Genomic DNA, 8,758 nt, shown 5'->3' with positions numbered 1-8,758 from the left:
TGCTTCCCATGTTTGCAGTTTAGTTTGCAACTGATTAAGTGAATTGTTGCTACTGCTATCAGATTCATTTGATTGGATACTACCAGGATCAGAGAGATTGTCAGAATCACAGAAGAAATCAGCATCTGTGGTTTTTTCCAGATCACATGAGTTCTCATGTGGGGACAAAAGAGAGGAAACTATATTACAAGAAGATGTGAGATCTATACTTTCAGAGTCTTGACATTTGTGACCATGAACAGATTCCTCAGTGTTTTCAGTTTGTGTTTTGTATTCATCTAAAATATCTCTTTCTATCTCTTGTACACTGGCCATAGTCTTTCTCCTTTTAGTCCAGTAAGACATTGTGGTATGTGTGTGTTATTGTCAGTATTATATATTATGTATTTGGTTATATAAAGATTTATATGTACAGGTATATTGTTATTGTTTGATAAAAATGATGATTTTGGAAAATGCTCCTGAAAAACAAAAATAAGAGATAGATAAAAATAATTGTTAATATTGTGTAGTTCAGTGCAATTAATGTCAAACCTTTTTCCTTTGTTTGTCTTTTTTTTTGAGAAAAAACACGCATGTACTGTACCTGATATATATCCAAAAGATTAGATCAAAAATGCTGCCAATCATCTTTTATTAATTTTTTATATTTAATATCTTTATTTATCTCATCTTGTTTTGTTCTGTTTGGGCTAACAGCAATATTATAATAATTATAATTACAAACTATTAGCCGTATTAAGTCTATAGTACTCATTTTGTCCATTAGATGGAGCAAAAGTATATGAATTTTTTTTAATCGGTCTCCATTATTTTTAATGACAAACAAAAGCCTGAATTAATTTTTAATGTTGGGTACTGACAATACAGTTTAATAAAACATGTTTACAGATAAAGTTGTGTGACGATTATAATTAAATATGTAACTTTTTTATATCCCAATATTGAAGACCATAGGTCAAGTTTCCAGACGTTTAGACATAAAATGAAGGGACAAGTGTATTTCCCACAATATACATTATTTTATTTGTATAAAGACACTTATTTAGTGCTGTATGAAGAATACAACAAACCTTTCATTTGCAAAATTGCAAGCAAAATAAGCACATTAAATAATTAAAACAAACACAAGCTCGGAAGTGCCCGCAAACTTGGTACTGTGACTTGACTTGATCCTTAGCAGGAACTGCATTTTTTGTACACTGGGACTTGAGACTTGATAGTAAGGACTTTTGTTTTGACTTTAACATGCGTTACTTGCTCCCATCTCTGTCGATTTTGTTCCTCATAACCGGTATTATATCGTGGCAAGCCTATTGCAAATATTTGTTTAAAAATCAGTAAATAAAATCAAATAAACATCAATATGATTTATTGCTAATTAATTAAATTAATTAATTAATTTTTGAATGAAAAAAATGAATATGTATATAAAATTGTATAATATAATAATAAAAAACAAGTTATTTAAATCCTTAAGACAAATTATCATTGCTGCATGATGTATCTGTTTGAACTAAATACAAATACTAAAAGTATCTGATACTCAGTCAAAAAATATACTCACAAGAAAAAAAAGCCAAAGATGCTTAGTGCCAAAAGAGTCGTTGGGTTGACAGTCGTTGAGAGTTGGGGTGCTGCTGATGACACATAAACAAAGTTTAAAAAAACAAAAACATTAGTAGTCAGACACTGCATACTGTATGAATTGACATGGATTGTTTATTCATTAATGATCATTGTGAACATTTTAAATTGGAAATAATGCTACAGTAGATTGTTTTCTAAGATATCCGTTTAATTTGTAAAGGCATTACTGGTGACTCTGATGTATGATAATGGAGGAGGGCAGGAGGAACGATGTAAAATCTAATAAATGAAAAAAGATAATCATTGGGTTGGTTTAGGTGAATGCATTTGTATCATGAATCGAAAAAGAGATCAGAAACTGCATGAGGTTGTGAATCAAATTGAATCATGAAATCTATATGAGTCTCCAGGCCAATATCTGACTTATAACTTAAATATCTGGTAGGCATTCAAAACATACTTACAAAATACAAAGTCGCTGTGTGCTAGGGCTCTTAAAAGAGCCTTTGGGGTGTTGTAGCTGCTGTTGACACAAGGAAAGGGAAGAGAAAGAAGAAACATGTCTGAATATGAGAGAGAGATATCTGTACGAATTAATGCAATGATTTTTGACTAATCTGGATGACTGCTAGATTTATCACTTACAATAATCAGACTGCAATATATACTGAAAAAAAAGAAAAGAATAATATTATTAACACGGTGACAATAATAATTTAAATAAAATAAAATATTATTATTATTAATGTATTATTAATAAAATACAATAATAATTATTGTTATTAATAAAACATTATTAATACCACTACATCTAATAATATTTATAAATATAAACATTGTTAAATAAATATTATGACAGACAGACGGATGGCAAATCTGACCTCATCTTTATAAGCCATGCACGTCTCTCGCTCTCATAGGCTTGGCTGCAAGCGCTGCGCGTACACCACCAGCGCTCACGCGCTCGCAGCCAAGCCACAATAACGCGCTTTCCATACAAAGTAAAGATAGTATTATTAATAATTGTATAATTTATTCATTTTACAGTAACGATAACATCACAGACAAAAAAAAAAAAAAAATCAAAAAAGTAAATGTCAATATGAGCGGATTTTCTCTATCCCAAATGACGTCACAGACGTAACGGCATTTAACGTATTTAATTATAGCGGACGGGAAAACAACCGGAAAACCATTGTTTATGTGAAAAGTAGTGGTACATTTACTGGAAAACACAGTTAATACATTTTGTGACAATTAAAAATGTTTATTAGGTGAAAGCGGCCGTTATTTATCTTACTTACTTATCTGGTTACCTTGAGTAGGGGCCTATAGTAGCCTATGTGCTATAATTAGATTTTATTATTTACTTTCTTCAAAGTTTTAAGTGTCATTTACCTTTGTATGGGGTTTGTATGTTTTAAAAGTAATTTACCTACATCGGTTAAGTAAAAAGTACTTTACCTCAGAAATGTAGTTGAATATGGATGTCCACTTGGAATGAAAACCGGGTTCTGCGCGCGGTGGTCACAACCCCTTCTTATATATGCCCGCTGCCAGGTTTCGCGGGCTTGGCACGCGCACAAATGTATATTATTATTATTTATTTATTTTAAATGTACATTTTTATAATGATACCTTGCGTTACCTTGTCAAGAAAGTGATATACCACAATAATTTAATAAAGATAATTATATATAAACTTTAGAATATAAATATGTTAACTAAATTGGCTAGATTTACAAAATTAATTAACAATTAAAATGAATCAGTTGTGCAGTCAGTGTTGGGTTACCTGGAAGGGAAACATACATAACATAATACATATTTAACAACCCATAGGTGGCGATCATATGCGAGTTACCAATAAGCATGCATACAAGCGAAGAACCATGCCCCACAGACACCAGAGCCATAGAGAGAAAGAGTTGCGACACTCCCATAGACCTCCGTTGTAAAAAATGGCGGCGCTTTTAACCGCCTACTTCCGGGATATGAAGACCGGATTAGTTCCAAACACTGTCATTTGGTCGTTGGACACCATTCACTTACATTGCTGCGCGTCGAGTTGTTCCAGAGGTAAATTGCTGAAATATCGACCTCTTTTGAATTGTCAACTGTCTATATTGTATCAGAGGCCCTTTGCGATGCTTATACTGGTCTTCATTTTTATATGCACGGCGTAATTATTTATATTTTATGTTGGTTGTTTCAACCAATTTTCAAGCACTGCCTGCTAGCTAGCTAGCGCAACTTCGTCTGCTGTGACAGTAAGAGCTCGGTAATGAATCGCTGCCACCTTTATAGCGACTTAATTAATTTTAATCTTAATCTTTTTTTTTGGGATATACTAACTTTTCATTATGTTTTGTTGTCTTGAGTGAAGCAGCTTGTGTGAACAATGCTGGACCTCTAGGATTGTTATGGCCATCACCAGTCCTGTCTGTTTCATGGATCACCTGCCCCTGGTTTTTGTTTTTCTTGTTCACACACACTCACACAAGCACACATTTTTTGTTGTCTGTCATTGTTTAATAAAACGTATTTTATTTGAAAACCTTCATTTGTATCAGCCATGCTTAATTGATGTCTCAACTCTCAATAGCTGTAACATAAGTTACAAGTGTTTTGTTAGTGAATTGCTTAAGTTACTTGGATTGAGTTACAGCTACCCTTACTCTTAGCCTACTCTGTACACTAACCCAGAGCCATAGAGGAAAATCTTCACTCTGCACTTACCTATAGACCCAAACATAAAAGCGTAAATTCGTTTTTAATCTGTTATAGTTTTGATAATATGTGTATGGCTTAATCTTAAAATTATATTCTTAGTCTTAACATGATCATGTTTCACGTTGTGGTCCTGGGGGTGGCCACTTTCATCAGAAGAAGTGAGCTAGCTTCTAGTGAATTCTGAACGGACCGCCACCGCAGACCTCTTTGCGTGATCAAAGGTAGGCTAATGGCTGAATCATAAGCAAAATCATGGGAATCAATAGCCTAATACAGCCCAGTTGTGCTAAAATAAATATCATGAGACGTCCATCATCAGATAAATGATAACGGAAAAGTTAAGTTAGAGCCGCTAAAGCCAGTGCTACTACCCATGCAAACATGAACACTAAGCTTTTCCCTCCAAAAATATAGTCTAAAACTTATCTCCAAATGCAAAACTGACATTAACAAAATGCAATAACAGCTGAAAAAGTACTTGGGTGTGTGTTTTATTTTATATTTACCGTTCAATAATACAATCGCTGCTGTCTGTCCCATAGAAGAACATGACAGCCAGCGTATGTTTTGGAACTATTGGGGCTTACATGAACCACGTGACAGCCATAGCGGCGACATCAAAGAGTGTCGCAACTCTTTCTCTCTATGGCTCTGACAGACACGAGTTTACTATCAACGCGTGGCATCCTTTATGGTGGCTGGCAGCATTCTGTTTTGATGTACAAATGGTTGAGAGAGGTAAGTAGTATATGGAATAATATGTGGAAATGTATGCTTTTATCGTAGTATGATAATTTGTGGGATTGTGAGCGTTTTCCCCAGAGCTGACTAACGCGTTTGCACATATGTTTTGTTAAAGGAGCTTTATAATTTTGAAAATGCAGTTTTGAAATCTATCTTAAGAATTGAAAGTAAATCAAACATGTAAGAGAAGTACAAGATGCATCCATATATGTTAATTAGGTGTGAATTAAACTGTTTTCCTTAGAAAAATAACCTACAGGAATCCTGCAGTTTTTTTTTTTAAGGATATTTTTATTTATTTATACATTAACAATATGTCCGGGAAATTTCTACAGGTTTTAGAATGAACAGTACAACAGAAACATGCAAGGACATCAAGCACACTTGTGCACACCTCCATTTTCCCTCATATCAGCATCACCAGAGACAGTGCTGGAAAGGTGTCAAGGTCTGTATGTTTTTTTTTTAGGGGTTCAAGCACGAAGTGCTGAAACCCTATTGTAATTGTGCTGATTTTTATTATTATTATTCTGCCGTAAAACGCATCGTGCAGCCCAAACCGTAAGAGCTGGAACCTTGAAACTTGGCCAAATGGTAGTCCTCAATTTGGGGAGAACCTATCAAAGTATGACCCAGATTGGCCCATAGGTGGCGCTATAATTACCACATTTACTAAATTGCTCATAATTCCTAGACAGTTTGTCCTAGAATCTCAATATATATGGGCAAATTTGTCCAAAACCTACTTTGGCCAACTAGTCCCTGGTTTTTGGCCCAATCCAGACCAGACCAGTCTAGCACAGTTCTCTGGAGTCTCTAGATCAATAATTATCGAACAAAAGTTGAACTTTTGCATTTGCCTGGCTGTAACAGGGTCATTTAGGAAAGGGGCGGGACAAAAAAACACTCAAAAGAATACACAATCTAAGGGAAAACCCCAAACTTCACAAAAATCGATGAGCAGATGTGTCAGAACATGGTGAAGAAGCATGCCAAGTTTCGTGAAGATCGGACCATAGGTGGCGGTATAACTGTCCAAAACGTCAGTTCTTATTAGGGGTTCAAGCACGAAGTGCTGAAACCCTATTGTAATTGTACTGATTTTTAGGGTCACTTCAATATGTGGCCTTGACCAAGTGTATCTGAAAGCCTATATGTCTTCAATGAATGCTCAGATCTTCTTAAAAACAAGTCAAAACATGTGACGTAAGACTCTAAACAATCATGAACATTTTCAGACAGATCGGACAAAATTTGCCTCTATAACAGTTAAAAATGTGAAAATGATATGAATTAGAGTTCTCAACGGGTCGGGTCGGCCCGACAAACCCGACGGGAGCCGCGGGTTCGGGCCGGGTTCGGGTCGAAAATATAATCAAATGACTCGGGTCGGGTCGGACCTCGGGCTTAATCTTTTCCAGTCAGTGAAAAAAAATAACATTTATTAATCATCGCTGCTGTTCACCGTAAAGAAAGTCTGGCTGCTGCGTGCAAGCGCATCACGGAGAGGGGCGGGGGCAGACCTGACGCCGCTGCGTGCACGCCTTTAGCCTGGAGAAGATGGAGTTGGTGAAAAGTAAACTTGCCTCAGGTGAATTCACCGTCGCTACTACAGCCTATTTATATATTTAAAGTTTATTGTTTCAGTTGTTTGTATTGTTAAAAGGCGTGAACATTAAAGGTTGATTTGAATTTCCGTCTGCTGGTCATGATAATACGTGTATGAGGAAAAAAAAATCCGACGCGGCGTCGGGCCGCGGGCCGGGTTCGGCCAGATAATTCATGTTGATGTGTCGGGTTACATCGGGTCCGGGCTTTAAAAGCCACGGGCCGGGTCGGGTCGGGTTGTTATTTTCAGGCCCGTTGAGAACTCTAATATGAATATAATGGCATGTTAAGCCAATAAGTGTATTTTACTGCCCCCTGCTGTTTAAAATAGTCATTTTGTCATACTATTTAATATTGTTCTATAATTTATATTTAGACTTTATAAAATCACTCTTTTAACATTTACAATCACCTTTAGTGAAAATGTATCTATTGAAGTATTACTACTGACATTTGTGTCACATTGAGGAATCTGAGTCTTGAAGGAGACTTGCAAAAAACAGTTTGATCACATCATATAGTTTAAATGTCTGTATCTACAACAGAATGTGTGTGTGTAGTCTTAGGTTTCTGAATACATTCTGAATCATCTGATTAATAGTTTACAAAGTCTATTATGTCAGTGGTTACATGCTTGCTAAATAAATCTTAATAACTTTTGATGCTTTTGTGCTTAAATGCCTTAAAGGCTTTAACTGCTTGAACCCCGATAAATGCTGCTTGCAGCTTTAATTTGTTGTTGTTATTTTACCATTACCATTATTTTTTACCATAAATATTTTGACCTCATTTGTTTGACAGTTTTTTTTTTCTGCCAGTTTCTGTGTCCTGCCTGTATATGTTGTTTTCTCTCGAAAGCAGCCTAGATTGTTTATGCTTCTAGTTTGCTGATATTTTAATGTTGATATGCCTTCCTCTGCTGTTTGTTGTAGGTAGCTCCCGATGAGAGACCTAGTGTCATGCCTGATCTGGAATCAGCTGCAGGTTTGCCAAACTCCTAATTTTGATTCATTCATAAACTGACACTGTTAGTTTGTTACACAATGTGTTTGCCTTTCCTTAGTAAAGTGTGTGTGTGTGTGTGTGTGTGTGTGTGTGTGTGTGTGTGTGTGTCTCTCTCTCTCTCTCTCTCTCCTTTAGATGAGCTTTCCCCTTACTCGAAAGACAATATAGAGAGCTGAGTGAGAAAAAGTCCCTTTGTCTTCCACGGAAAGTAAACTTAAGGATTTGCACATGAAGGTGAGTAAATGACGGCAGAATTATCATTTTTGGAAGAACTAGTCCTTTAATATGCATTTCAAGGCTGAGATTATGCGTCTGCAGAGCTAACGTTACTCACACAAAATAACATCTAAAGCGCATGTGACGAAGACAATATCTTTATGAACTTCAGAAAAATATTTATTAGATTTAGGTAAGTATTAACTAACAGACAGACAGACAGTTATATTCAAAACAACTCCAAATCTTACTAACTTACCATGATAAAGTGCTTTAACATTTAAACAGATCCAACAATAAAATGAAGAAAAAACATTATCTGTCGAAAACTGTCTGTATAATGTTGGGCACTGAGAGTATAATGGAAATATAATTAACCACAAACCAACATGAGACTTCAAGTCTTTTAAATAAATGATTCTCTCTTCTATCCTTTTCTTTTGGTATAGAATAAAATACCAGTTCAGGGTTCCTCTTTCAGCTGTTGTTGCAGCCAACTGCACAACATATTGCAGGCATTACTGAGACCGTGATGGCGGCGCAAAGCTACAGTGACGTGATGTGAACCGAATGAATAATCAGCACAGTTGGAGGTAGCCTACTAAGGCTTCCCACATAATCCATGATCAAATCTTTGATTTACAGTACAGTATTAATTCACACATCACAGTAACACTGCAAAATTAAAGACAGACAATGAGATCCGACTAAAATCACGTTTTATTGAGTCAGCAGTTATATACAAACAATAAGGAAAGCTTCAATACTTAAGTTTGTTGCAGTAGCTCATCAATCTGGCTTTCTGCCTCTGGTATGCGCGCACACCCTGTAATGTTTGTAAACAGGAAACCCATGTTTCAAC

General features: G+C 35.7%; 1 long non-coding RNA gene across 1 annotated transcript; it reads left to right on the top strand.

Annotated features, from left to right (window-relative positions):
• The first annotated feature begins 5,400 nt into the window (after positions 1–5,400).
• On the top strand, positions 5,401–8,182 carry LOC311290017. The gene is made up of 3 exons (XR_014627287.1): positions 5,401–5,515; positions 7,608–7,659; positions 7,816–8,182. It is a non-coding gene; the product is annotated as an uncharacterized lncRNA (long non-coding RNA).
• The last annotated feature ends 576 nt before the right edge of the window (positions 8,183–8,758 follow it).

Source organism: Rutilus rutilus (genome assembly GCF_951802725.1).
Source record: "Rutilus rutilus genome assembly, chromosome: 4".
Classification (NCBI taxonomy): domain Eukaryota; kingdom Metazoa; phylum Chordata; class Actinopteri; order Cypriniformes; family Leuciscidae; genus Rutilus; species Rutilus rutilus.
The sequence above is the reverse complement of the archived record's forward strand: the minus strand, read 5'-3'. Positions and strand labels throughout refer to the sequence as shown.